The sequence below is a fragment of the Panicum virgatum genome, chromosome 3N, assembly GCF_016808335.1.
Source record: "Panicum virgatum strain AP13 chromosome 3N, P.virgatum_v5, whole genome shotgun sequence".
Classification (NCBI taxonomy): Eukaryota; Viridiplantae; Streptophyta; class Magnoliopsida; order Poales; family Poaceae; genus Panicum; species Panicum virgatum.
In genome coordinates this window covers 56,680,275-56,694,160 of record NC_053147.1, presented here as the reverse complement: position 1 = coordinate 56,694,160, position 13,886 = coordinate 56,680,275, and the positions used below count along the sequence as shown (strand labels likewise).

The 13,886-nt window shown below is 43.1% G+C and overlaps 1 long non-coding RNA gene across 1 annotated transcript; it reads right to left on the bottom strand.

The window, feature by feature from the left end:
* Positions 1-10,931: 10,931 nt before the first annotated feature.
* LOC120666275 lies at positions 10,932-12,701 on the bottom strand. Its single transcript, XR_005671637.1, has 2 exons — positions 12,038-12,701; positions 10,932-11,329 (listed from the first exon to the last, which is right to left on the bottom strand). It is a non-coding gene; the product is annotated as an uncharacterized LOC120666275 (long non-coding RNA).
* Between the last annotated feature and the right edge of the window lie 1,185 nt (positions 12,702-13,886).

The window sequence follows — 13,886 nt, the reverse complement described above, 5'->3', positions numbered from 1 at the left end:
GGTTGTCAAAATCTCCCCATGCCTTTCCATCTGCGGGATGGGTCATTTCCTTCTCATTGTATTTCCTCTTCAACTTATGCCACTGTGCTTCCTCAGATCTTTTCTTGGAAACAAACAACCTTTGTAGCCTAGGGATCAATGGAAAATGCCGCAATACTTTTGCTGGAACCTTCTTCCTCTCAGGGTCTTTCCATCTTGATGCCTTACAAACTGGACAGTTATCCAATTCTGCATATTCATTTCCTCTAAATAGCACACAGTTGTTGGGGCACACATGAATTGATACATAACCAAGTCCTAATTCACCAAGCATTTTCTTTGCTTCTTCATATGATTTTGGAATAGTATTGAACTTTGGGAAAGCTTCTGACAAGATCTTCAAAATTGCAGAAAATCCTGAGTTAGTGATCCTATAGCATGACTTCACATGGAGCATCTTGATTACAAATGTGAACCTTGAAAAATTGTTGCAACCAGGATATAGCTCACACTTAACCTCTTCAATCAACTATTTGAAATGTGATGCAGCGTCACTGGATGGGTTTCCCTCATCTTGTCCAGCCTCATTTCCATGTTGTTCAGACCTGTCGAGTTCCCCTAACATCACTTCAAGTCCGCAATCATTAGTGTCCTTAGAAACAAAAGAATCAACATTTGCATCCTCAAGTACTGCTGGTTCCTCCAAAACATGAACATCGCTGGCCTCTCTATGATTTATCCACTTGCTATATGTGCTGGACATGCCATTGAGCAGTAGGTGCCTCTCCACTTCGTTTTGATGCAGAGATTGGTGGTTCATACAATGACTACATGGGCACAAAATTTGCTCATCCTCAGTAAACCTCTCTCTAACAAAGTTCATGAAAGATCGCACACCAAAAATATACTGAGGCGTAAACAGAGCACCATGAATCCAACGTCTATCCATCTACATAAGAAATTGTACAAAATAAAAAAAAATCTTCATTATAACCACTACATCAACGAACAAATGACATCTCTGAATTAAACTGTGCATCCAAATCCATACCAATCGAAGTTAGCTGAGGCAAGATCTGCAGGTTTCACTGATGGATCTCGTGCAAGGGGAGCCCCTGATGGAGCCTCTGCCCCTCAGTATCCCCTCCACCGTTGGCACAGCTGCCACCGACGACACCGGCAGCGCTCCCGTCGCCGCCCCCTACGCTGCCGCTACCTAGGACCACCTACGCCACCGCTAGCAGCTCCTACACCACCAGCAGCACTACCTGTCGCCACCAACGCCATAGGTCAGATGACCCCGTGGATAGGGACGGACGGCTCGCAGTCGTGGATAGGGGCGGCCGGCAGGGATGAGCGTGGTCTGGTCAAATGGTTCCTTAACCTCAAAGCACTATAATTTGTTTGAGATAGTACTAAACAAAAAATAGATCGGAACCATATCAAAATATTGCAGTGTCGCAGTGGTTAGGTCCCCTCTACTGCAACATCGAGTGCTGCGGTTCGATTCCTGGTTGCGCCATTAATTTTTGCACATTTAGCTTCCTCACCTGACACCGTCAGGTAGGTCCCACCTACCAGGTGCCAGCCCCCTTGCCTCCCAGTCAGGCAGTCAGCATTACACGTAGGAACGCTGTGGACGCTCACATCAGCGCCATGTTGGAAGATTTATCTGTGACCTCCCCATGAGTCCATCATAGATTCACAACATAGGTGCCGAAGTAATTGGTGATGTCCATTTGTGACCATAATTTAACTAAACGTCATATATCTATCACCTTTGGGTTGAACCGTCATAGATGACTACATTCAATGATGATTTTTTGGAAGGTCATGGGTAAACCGTCATGCATAAGGGTATTTCTTGTAGTGTAGGGCTAGGGTTAAGGGAGGGGCGGGGGAGGTCGGGGGACGGGGGGAGGGTGCGCTGGGGGTGAGAGGCCGTAGAGGGGGTGGTGCGGAGGGGGGGTTTTGCAAAAATATATGGACGGCGGGTTTGAATAAAAGAACTTGAAGGGTCTTTTTGCAAAAAGGCCAAGGAACGGCGCGGATCGTCCCCCAGCGACGGATCGGACGGCTCGCGTCGGGCTGTTCTCTCCGGCGACACGCGTCGCTCCCTGAGCAACGGAGCGCTCCCAGGGGTCTCTTCCCACGGTGTATAGGAGTTATAGTATATCATCATTATTGATGTATTTGATATTTATTCATATCCTATTTTAATGTTCAAATTTGTTGTCACAGGCTTCTGTTTACTTTTTAATGGGCGAAGCAGAGCAACAGCACAAAAACTCCCTGGAGCATTACAGGAACACACTGAATTGTTTAGCATAAAAAACGAGAAGGGAAACTGAGCTATGCTTGGGTGTTGATTTGTTTATTTAATTGGGACAGAAGGGGTCTTTTCTGTACATTTCCACACATTTCCATACTGTACCACAAAAAAAACTCAAGTGGGTGCATTAATGTAAATTGGCTGTACCTTTGCTATATTATTATGCTTGCATCAATAATTCTTTTACCACATTTATTTTTCTGCACAGGTAGAGACAAGAATTTAGAGGGAAAATCACTTCAGGTACGTACATCCACAATCTAGAACCATTATTTATTTTCTTTGTGAATGCATGGAGAAATGTATGTTACTATGAAAGAAATTATTTTTAAGAATTAGATCATAGTGCTTTGTTACAGATCCCTATAACTGATTAGGTTACCAGCTTTAGACCATGGTCTCAACATTTTCTTTTCAGTGCCTGAATATGCATAGCCATTACAACCATGCTATGTGTTTCTCTCTCATGCCGTCTGTGCAAAATAGATTGCAGTTGCGTTGAAGGGCATATGCTCATGATGGTTTCAGGGATATCATGTTTTCCAACTCATTTTAGAGAAGGAACACAATGCTCCTCAATTGCATTGTTGTTTTCCACTATCTGCAAGTCTAAGATCTCGGCGATTCCTTTTATCTGGAAGCTTTTTTTTTGTTAATATGAGCTACTATGATTTGATACAAGTGACATTTTGGGATAAACTGAAGAAGGAATTGATGATCTATTGCAACAGCATAATTATTCCTTCACTTACTCTTACAGATCAGTAATCATAAGAAGAATGGTGCAATGGCCCTGATATAGGCTATTAAACATACATGTGGTTTCTGCATGAATTGCTGTTGTAATTTTGACAAGGTGTCTTTTTTCAGAAGTTTGCATGTGACATTATGCCACACTAAGTTCAAAGTTTCTATATTCAACTCCTTGCAATATAATAAATGGGGGCTTGCCACTTCAATGATCCAACCTATTTGTATCTTACCTTCCTGTTCCTGGACATACCTTTTGTCCCATATAGATTGCTTGATAGCATATAGAGAGTTCCTGCTAGGTTTTATGTATGGCAGTTTATTTTAAAATACCTTAGAAGCGGTTCCGCATTGGTAAAAGCTAGCTCTTCTTTTGCTAGCTGTCAAATAAAACAATTTGTAGATCACTTACCTATAAAAATATGCTCTCTTCTTTTTTTAAAAAAAGCATGTATAATATATGTAGTTTTATTGTTTCAAATATAAATGATTTAGTTCACTTCCAAAGTCATACCATTTATATGTTTATTAATAATGGTTATCTAACCTTTTTGTATGTACTGAACTAAACACTACTGTGCTGTACATGATGTCCACAAGTTTCTGAATTTTTAACTGAATGAGCTCATTGACAGTCTAGAGAAGGGACATAATGTTGCAATATAGTATCTTCAAAATCTTTCGATGCAAAAGAATTCACACAAAAAAGCTGCTCTGTCGGCCAATAAATGCTTCTAGGTGAGATTTAATATCTTTGTGCCAAATGCCAACAAGCTTTTGCGTGCGTGCCAATAATGGTATGTGCATGAATAGTTATGCTTTTCTTACGGTCTTGGAGATAATCCTATTATTCTTTTATTTTTTCTGCAGGGAATATTAACTATTGAAGCAAGTTGTCTGAGATGTGTAACTGTGAGGCATAAAGATGACAAGTTATTTTGACCTGAGCCTGGACATTGAACGGAATAGTTCAATAATCAGAGGAACTTCAGCTCCACAGAGATTTTGAATAATGAGGATAAATTCTTTTGTGACAAATGTTGCAGGTGCATTGTTCCCATCCCTGTGACAAATGTTGACTCTCGCTTAGGCTCTAAGACGTGTATGAACTATAATTTGTACTTCTGTTTTAGGCAAAGTGTATGCTTCTATTGAAATATGTTATAACTATTTTTATACAATGAGATTAATGCTCATGTATGGAATTTATTTTTACCTGTAGCAACGCACGGTTATAGACCTAGTAATAGTACTAATGGCTGAAGACATGAGTGGCAGTTTCCTGATAATTTTAGTTTATTCTCAATATCCCTAGCATTTGAAGAATGGACATCTGTGTCAAGGAATGAAGACAGCGATCTGGAAACAGGTGACACCAGGGAAAAGGATCTCAATCAGCTTGATTTGTACGCCCATCGAGAAAATAATTCATGGTTGTTCCTGTAATGTTCATGGATTCAATACCCACAACAGCAATGTTCGGGACTTCAGGGGTCAATCATACATATTACATGTATGTACCTAGAACATCAGCCATGCACAAGCACATCATCATCGTCACTGACAGGCTGGCAAAAGCCCATGCATACTGAGCGATTAGGTTTCCAAGGCCGAGGGTGACTCCACTAGCCATTGATATATATGAGGACTAAGGGCCAAATATCCTTGTATCTGCCACCACACACTACTACAGAATAGCATATCCCAAATTCCACATCATCGCCGGTTCGAACCGAACTGGCGGTTTGTAATACGATCCGACAGTAAAAGCTACAACGGGCATCACCGCCGGTTTGCAATACGACCTAACGGGGATGACCAATTGCTCCCCACCAAATTATATTTTCATCTCTCTTTTATTATTCTCCATCCCCCTGCACCACCATCTCCCCCATCTCTCCCTCTGCACCTACCATCCCTGATGCCTCTCTGCTTCTCCCCTTCCCCCTCCCCTCCCCTCCTCCAGTCTCTAGCCGCCACTCACTGCTGCTCCTCCCCTCCCTGTGCCACCCCTCCGCGTCCATGGCCGCAGCTAGCTCAGCTAGCATCCTCTCCCCTCCCTTCCCTCACCCTCCGCCTCCCATCCCCCGACCTTCATACCTAGCCGCGGATGCTCCGCCGCCGGTCGCTGAGGCAGGATCCAGCCTCCTCCTTGCTAAATTTGTGGGCCGCTTGGCTGGAATTGGCCATCCACGTCCGGTGTCACTGACCTTAACCCCCCGCCCCCACCTCTTTGTGGCCGGCTCTGCTTCTAGTCGCGGGAGAGGGCTCTGGTGGCGTGGGAGGGCATGGAGAGCGCAGCCATGCTAATGCTCACCACGGGGGTGGTCGCGGCCGAGCTGCTACACTGCGAGTGCATCCTGGGCACAGGCAGCGAAGTGCAGGCGTGATGCGTGGGTGCGGTGAGATCGGCCTAGGTGCGAGCGGCGGACAGCATGGGCAGCGTGGCGCAGGCACACAGTGTGGCGCCGGTGCAGGCGAGAGCGAAGGGGCGGGCGTGGAGAACGGGGATGCGAGCGCTCCCTCTTTTATTTTTGTGTTTTGTGACAGGGCCAACACTGCCAGTTCTAGAACCGGTGATGATGGTTTGGATCATCACTGCTGGTTCCAGAAACGGTGGTGATGGACCCTCCCATCACCATTGACATAAAACCAACACTGGCCAAAACCGGCGGTGTTGGCTATTTTGAACCAGCGGTGATAGGGGATGCTGGAGTAGTGACACATTGGCAATCGCGATTCATCAAATTGAATCGATATAGAAAACAAAAAGCAAACTTTGAAGCATCAAGGTAAAGTCTAGGGACACATGGCCATTTTAACATTTGGAAACTTGGTGACATAACGCCAATCACAATTCATAAGAGAAGTGTAAGAAGTTGGAGATAACCAACAACATTAACCTGGGTGAGTTGAGTGAACAAGTTGGGCATGCCAACCTTATTATCACCTGCCTGCCTGAATGCGATGGTGATCACCACAGCAGCAAAGAGGTTAGTGATGGAGCAGCCGAAGTATGTGTGCTAGCCTACGCTCCAGGAGGTTCAGGAGGACAAGAAAGGTGCCTAGTATGAACAGGGGCGCCAGCATCAAGGCAATAGCGCCGCATTTGTTCTTGATGACGAGCATTTCGACCGTGAAGCACGCTGTTTTGGAAGAAAACTAAATCGTGGTTGATATATTACCCTCTTGTGGAGGAAGGGAGGGAGGAGGAAAGTCAACTGAGATAGTAGTGATTGATGAACGAGTATAGGCCGCCACCCAATCTCCATATATAGAGTAGGTGAAGAATGCTAGCGCCTTCCTGATTCGACATCATAGTCGATTGACCCACGCACATAGATCAACTCTACGATTTTCTTTAGCCTAATCCCAAATCTCCTTCATTAATCGACTGGTACAAAGGTGTTTAACTATTAAAGAATATACAAATTGATACATTGATAGTAGAGGAACTTTACTTTAAGTACTTCTTGTGTGTATAATGATCAGTGATAGCTATTAGTACTTTTAAGTGACAATTGAAAAATATCACTAATATTAGACTCTTCTTTTATATATACTAGTGAGATGCACGTGCGGTGTTTAACACATCACTACATAAGTTACAATGTGACTAAACACCAATTAGCGTCCACATGTATGTAATAGATTCATTTTTACACCTAATCATGCATGTTCAATAACACGTCTAACCATGTGAATGGACGAGCGGGACTATCTGCTGGCAGTCGATGAGCAAGCCACGCCGGTCTTGAGGAAGAGCCTGATATCAAGAACCCTGCAGCGGTGCAAGTCCAGGTTGAGCCCCGAGCCCCCGACAGCTCGGCCGGGTCGCCGGCGGGGTGCTTCTCGGTGTGGCCCCAAGCAGGAGCGCTTCGTGGTGCGCGCCGAGTGCACCAACCACCCGTTGTATGTTCCGGCGCATCCTCGACAACGCCGAGCGCGAGTATGGCTATGTGGCGCAAAGCCCGCTCGGCGCTCGGGCTGCCCGACTGGGACGTCGACGCATTCCTCGACGTGCTGCGGCAGATGGATCACGACGAGGCCGACGATGGCGGCGGCCAGCTGTTGGACGCTGCCGCGCGGCCCGGTATCGGTTGCTGAGACCGTGTCATCGTCTCCGGTGGTCGGCAGGATCGAAGGAGGTCTGAGCCTAAGGTCGTTGTCTCCGGTGGTCGGCAGGAGGAGGTGTGATCAAGCAGAAAGAAAAAAATAGATGATATTGAGGATCCACATCTCAAGCTGGCAATGGTCCGTAACAGACCGCACCATTTTTTTTAATCACATCGATCAACTCAATCAAACCACCTCGAACCAACCCATGGTGTGCCAAAACCAAACTAAACCGAACCGCCTGCAAATTCAAAACCGTTTCCAACCGCATCACGTGGCAAGCTTTCTATTGTACAAGCCCAAAACACCATTAAATAAATCGGCAACCACAACGTTGTATGCCTATGAGTGTTCGTCTGCTGCCAACACAACGCTGCGATGGCTGATTTACCTTGCGCAACCACAACGATTATCAAACCAAGCCAAACCGTTTTATTTATGAAACCAAACCAAACCGCACTAATATTAGATGTTAACTAAGATTTAAATCCAATATTAATTAAAGAATCATACTGAGACAGCATGTGGGCATAACAATTATTCTCCACTACATTTAGGGAAAAGTTATATTATTACATAGCATCTGTTGAAGTGTGGAACGAATAGACAACAGCCGCGCATGCTATCCAATAATTATGGGAGCAAATGAAGGAACCGAATAATCTGAGAGAGAGAGAGTTAGATGCTCACTCCACATACACACAGATAAAGAGGGGGGGGGGGCAGAGAAAGAGAGAGAAATGCCGGAATCTGTCCATTGCAAGCCACCCTTGCAAGGAAAAAAAAACTCCATTGCAAGCCACCCTTGCAGTGATTTGTATTTTATATAGTTTTTCTACACCACACCTGCAAATTTCATCACTCTCATCCATCCAAAAAAAATTGTTCCTATCCATTCCCTTTATTCTCTAGGTTTGGCAACTGCAATGAGCTCTAGTGAGTTGTTATAAAGAGTGCATGAGCCCTGTTAATGAAGGGTAGCAGGGATCAGCGGCACGGACCGCTACTCAAAGCTCACATTTCCTATAGAGTTGTGCCTCTTTTTTCTGTAGCAGTAGAGGTCCACAAGTAACGGGCGGCCACTCAATTTCGAGCCTAGGTCCACTCCCAAAGGGTGGCCACTGGCCAGTGGTGGTGGCAGAAGAGATGAGGAAATGAATAAAAGGGTAGTTTTCTCTACAGCTACACCTAGTTTTAAGGAACTGCAGAGATTTACAATGTTGTATAGGTTAAGCTATGTATTGTCAAATATTGAGGTGGCGCTACTAGCTAGTGCCTAGTGGTGTGTTAGAAGACACCATACCCACCGGTAATGGTGGTACCGTTGTCTGGTTGCTTTTTCACAGTGGGTGTCTAATTGAAGCAGTTACCGCTAGTTGTACAAGGTGTGTTTGTACTATCATTTTCTATCTTAAAGAGCAAGCATTTTCTGTATTATTTTCTTTTCATTCCACATGCAAAAATGCATTGGGACATGTAACAATGGAACTTATACTGAGGACACATGTAGAGTCCCTTGGACACCTCATACCAACTTAATTTTCATGTGAGACCGGGAAAAATGGCTAGCAAGCTCTGGTAGTTCTGGCCAGTGACTGTTGGAGCCTTATCACCATCATTGCTCTTCTTGTAGAGGTCCACAAAGCACCTGATTTTGTCATGGGCTCAGACCCTCCCCCTCACTACCATGGTGTCCAGTCTGGTACAGGGACTAGGACCACAAGAACAATAATATAAAAGGATGCAAAGAATTACTATGAGATTAAAATCCAATAGCTTGATCATGGAGGCCATATTACGGTTAACCAAATCCAAGTACACGTGGATCTTGAGGTTCCATGGATCATGCAGGTGATGAAGGTAGGAGTGGTAATGGATTATGTTCCTAATGTTGCCTTCACAATCCAACTCAGCCCTTAATCATCCTTATCTCAAATATATGAAATATGAGCCCAATCTTTTTTAGCCAGATCCTTAAATTTTTAAACTAAATTTTAGACCCTTTACAACCCCTAGAATCTATCACACCCCAAAATTTCAATTTTGGGATGTGAACATCTTTTAGAATATTTTAATCCAAATTCTAAAATCATCTGAGAATTTTCCGGTTCTTTTTAGCTTTTATTCTAGCTTTTCTAGAGCAAATTCAATATCAACAAGATTCTTGATTTCTTTTCTCAAAATCTGAATATTTAAATTGAGCTTCTCGTGCCCTATTTATTTTTGAGGATTTATTTTTCCCTTGAAGTTTCTTGGATTAAAATTACTATCCTAAGCGTATTCTTTTTCCTTTGTATCTTTTTTTTCTCTCTCTCGGCTTCTTTCCTCTCGTGTGCTGCAAATTCTTTTTTTCTCTCTCTCGAGCAAGCTCATCTGAAATTGATCCGACCCTGGCCCTTGCATGCACCGCGCGTCCGCGCGCCCTCCGGAGAGCCCAGGTCTGATCGTGGCTTACCTGGCCTCCCAGCACCACGAGACCAATTAGCCTCCCTGATCCCTTGTTGCCGTGATTGGTCGCCTCTTCTCCAAACCCTCGACCTAGCGCTTCAATCCACCGCCGACAGAAATCTCTGCTCGCCTTGACCTTGCTGCTGCTGCACCCTGCCTCACGTGAAAAGAAAGAAGGTCGAGGCCTTGGTCGTCGCCCCTCCGCTCGTGCCCGCTCGTGTCTCCTGCGTGATGCCGTCGCTCAGAAGCAAGTCATCGTCAGCCACCGCTGCAGCAGCTCGTCAGAAAGCAATACCGCCGGCCGTCAGTTACCCGATTCGCCGCGACCGTAGCATGGATCGCAAATTCAAGGCCACGACATCGATCACTGCATCGAGCCAAACACGTTTTGCCGGTATTCGTCGCCCCTTCATCGCCGGACGCCGCCGCCCACAGTGGTGCCGCAGCTAATCCGCTACATCGTGACCACTTCTTCGACTCGTGCTTTTCTCGGTAGCATCTCGGTGAGAACTCCTGCAAACCTAATTTAGTTTAGTTTTAGATCCGTTCTTGTTCCGTTAGCTTTGTTCAGCACGAGCTATAGTTTAGTAGCGTAGTTGTTTCGTAGTTCGAGTTTCATAATTAAATTTAGAATTAATTTGATTAATGACTATTGTAACTAGCTTTTCTAATTAAAAGCTAATTAAAGTTCTACATCGGTTTTCATAATTCATACTAATATGATTAACTACCAACTTAACTTAAATGTATCTTTTAAATAGCTTGTTTCACTACAAAAAATCTGTTGATCCATGACAATTAAATTTCGTCACAGATCACTAAAAAATCGTCATAAAACAGTATCTATGACGATCTCAAATTTCGTCATGTATTGAGCATCACAGATCACACCTCATGACGTTCCTTGAAATTTCGTCATGGATTGCTTGATCCATGACGTTTTGAAACCGTCATAAAATGTCCCCGGGGCCCCGAAGCCCAACCCAAGCCAGTTTTCTATGACGAAAATAAACGTCACAAATAGTATAATTTTCGTCACAGATTCAATTGTCATGTCACACATTGATGACATAGAGGATGACGTGGCTGGTGACTTGGCGATGACATGGACAACAATGATGACATATAAGTTGATGTAGTCAATGACATGACTGCTGACATGGCAATGACGTGGAATGTGATGCTGACAAGGCAGGTGATGTGGCAATCGACATGACAAGTGACATGGCAAGTGACATCAGTCTTGCAGCCCATTTTTGAATGGGCCCAATTCAGAGTGGGCCTGATTTCAACCCAACATTTAATATTAGCTAACCAGATTCAGCTTTATAGACAGCCCATTTACCAAAACAAAAGTTCCAGCCCAGAAGTCACAATAATCAATTACAACCCAAATTATAACCTCATATCAATAGTGTTAGCATCCCAGCATCATGACACCATAATAATGGATCACATACAGTTTTTTCCATGTATCAAAACTAGCAGTCTAGCATTGCAGGATCAAAGACAACAAAATACACCAGAACATATAGAAGAAATCATTGGTAACCACCAGCAGCAACTAAGGATGCAAAGAATTCCTTTTCACCACCTATCAGTATTGATGAGAGTGTTGTGGCAGCACATTTGGCTACCAATGATTTCTTCTCTGAGAGGCTTCTCTTCTATTCTAACTGCCAGTTCTTTAACCCTTTAAATCACCTGCAGAAATTAATGTCAATGCATAGTTAACTTTTGAGAATTGCAGGGAATCCAAAAGATTGGCCGCTCAAAAGAAAGATGGTAGTTACAAACATACATGTCTCTTCAAAGTAAATTGAAGACAAACATTTTTATTTGAAGTTTCGAATATACTACATCAAATAAGGAGCTCTGGTTGATAAGCTTCAAACATAAAAACGTCAACAAGCTGATATGAATGGTTCTTTTATATGTTCTAATGTACAAATGTCATCATCTTAGTCTCACATTGGCATGGATAAGATAAAACTATGTTCCATAAAAGCTATGTTACTAGACCTCATAAAAGCCAGAATTGCATTGAGCTATCTCCATATATCATTTTTGCACATGGCAACCTAGTTACTCTTGCACATTTAGGAATGCCGAAGCAGGTTATTTGATTAGCAAGAGACATAGCTGCATGAAAATAACATGGGACAGTAAATTAAAACATGTGAAATCTGCAAGTTGTTCATCTTTTCTCCGAATCAGATTAAAAATTGACCATATGTTTTATCTCGTATGAATAATTGACAGATTTTCCAAGTCACATAAGATTCCATTTATTCAACATTTTCGTGCAGCCACAGCAACCTCAGCATGCATGCGCATGGAATTAGCCAATTAAGTACGGAAGCATTCCAAAAGAAACAAGGTCAAATACAAGTAAATGTTTTGTTCACTTACACTAGCAGCAAAAGCAGCAACAAGGATTTAGATTTGTGCTGGATCCTCCTACACGAATGCACAAGCACATTGCAGATCTATAGTGCATAGAAGAGAAGTTGGATTTTGATTTGCATGTCTGATGGATTCAGTCAGATGTTTCAACGAATATCTTGCATGCAAATTATTAGAACAAAGATGTAGTATCTACTCGCCTGGGAGGGGTGGCACCCCAGCTCCTCACACGGTTGCGAGTAGCAAATTATTGACTTCTTGTTGTTCCTGCAGATGGTTGTGCCGCCGGGGAGGGAGAAACCACCACACGGAAGGAGAGGTTCATCGAGCCGACTTGCTGCTCAGGGAAGAGAAGTCTGTGCCGCCGTCTGGAGAGCTTGCGAGCAGCTAGGCCTCCTGGATCGCGCCGCTGGAAGCCAAGCTCGACAGCTTGAGCCGCCGGGGAAGAAGCCCGCAGTCTCGATCCGCGCCGAACCGGAGAGGAAGAAGTGTCGCCTGCTCTTGATCCTTCACTGCTACGCCGAATCTGGGTCCGCTGAGAGTCAAAGGAGGAGGGCATGGGTGCGGGCAGCTCAGGAACGGGCAGGCGGAGGAGCAGGATGCAAGGAGATGGAGGAGCAGAGTGCGGAGGAGAGGAGGCGCGGGGAGCCAGGATTCTGAGGAGCACGACGAGTGGGAGACGAGGAGCTAGGGTTTCAGCTCCTTTTATACTATGGGAGCACAATGATGACCGTCGGATTAGAGATCGATGGTCTGGAATAATTGGGCCTTGTAGAGTGACCCAAACACAACCCATTTATCTTAGCTTAGTGTTTTTCTTTTTCTTTTTATTTTTTCTATTTAAAGCACTTTTGTGAAGTAGCTTTCAAAAAAATATCATAAATATCCAATACACTTTTAAAATGTACTAGACAACGTTGAAGTTGTCATGTAGGAGTTTCAAAAAAAATTGATTATATTTGGTATTTTCTATCATTTAAATGAATTTCTGCGGGCTTATAGAAAATAATTTCATGTTGAACTATGGGTACCTCTAATAATATTTAAAAACTTTACAAAAAATATATTTAGACTCATAGTGTTACATTATAACCAATATGTTTGAGATAAATGAAATTTTTAGTTATCTTATAGGGACAATTCTAGCTTCTATCTTCCAATTACAACATATTAATTATAATAATATCTACATTTGGTTAGAAAATTTTAAAAATTTACATGACAACATAATAAGGGTTCATAAGCTTGTCATAAAAATTTCAAATGATTTTTGTAAAGTGAAACTATACATTATTCACAGATGGATACATCTCTCACATAGTTTCATATAGGTCAAGTCAAACTTTGAAGTTTGTACACCATAAAATCTTCCCTTGCTCATATACACCTCAGGATTGGATGTAGATTTACATTTACTCTCCGAGTAACATTAGTGAATTAAAATTGCCAATTTGTTGTGCAAAAAGTTTAGTTTTCTATTTTTTAAATAACTAATTAAGCACCCCATGAAAGTAGCTTGCAAAATATAGCAACTAACATACAAACAAAAGCCACTAAATAAAAGATCATAATTTTAGAAAAAAATAGAGACAAGAACCATCAAATTTGGAGTTCTTATGAGGGAGAAATACCTATTACAAAATTTAATTATGGATTAAAAAGAAAAATATAACTTACACGTATGTTCTTCACTACAGGGCTATGTTACAAAATACGTTATATAATATTCAATACTTAACAACGTCACTAGTGAACTCCGAGCGTAGTGGTTGGGCGCTGGGTCTTCATCTCCGTAACTTGGGTTCGGAGCCCAGTTTACTCTCCTTAGTTTTTTTTATCTCCGAATTAAAACAGC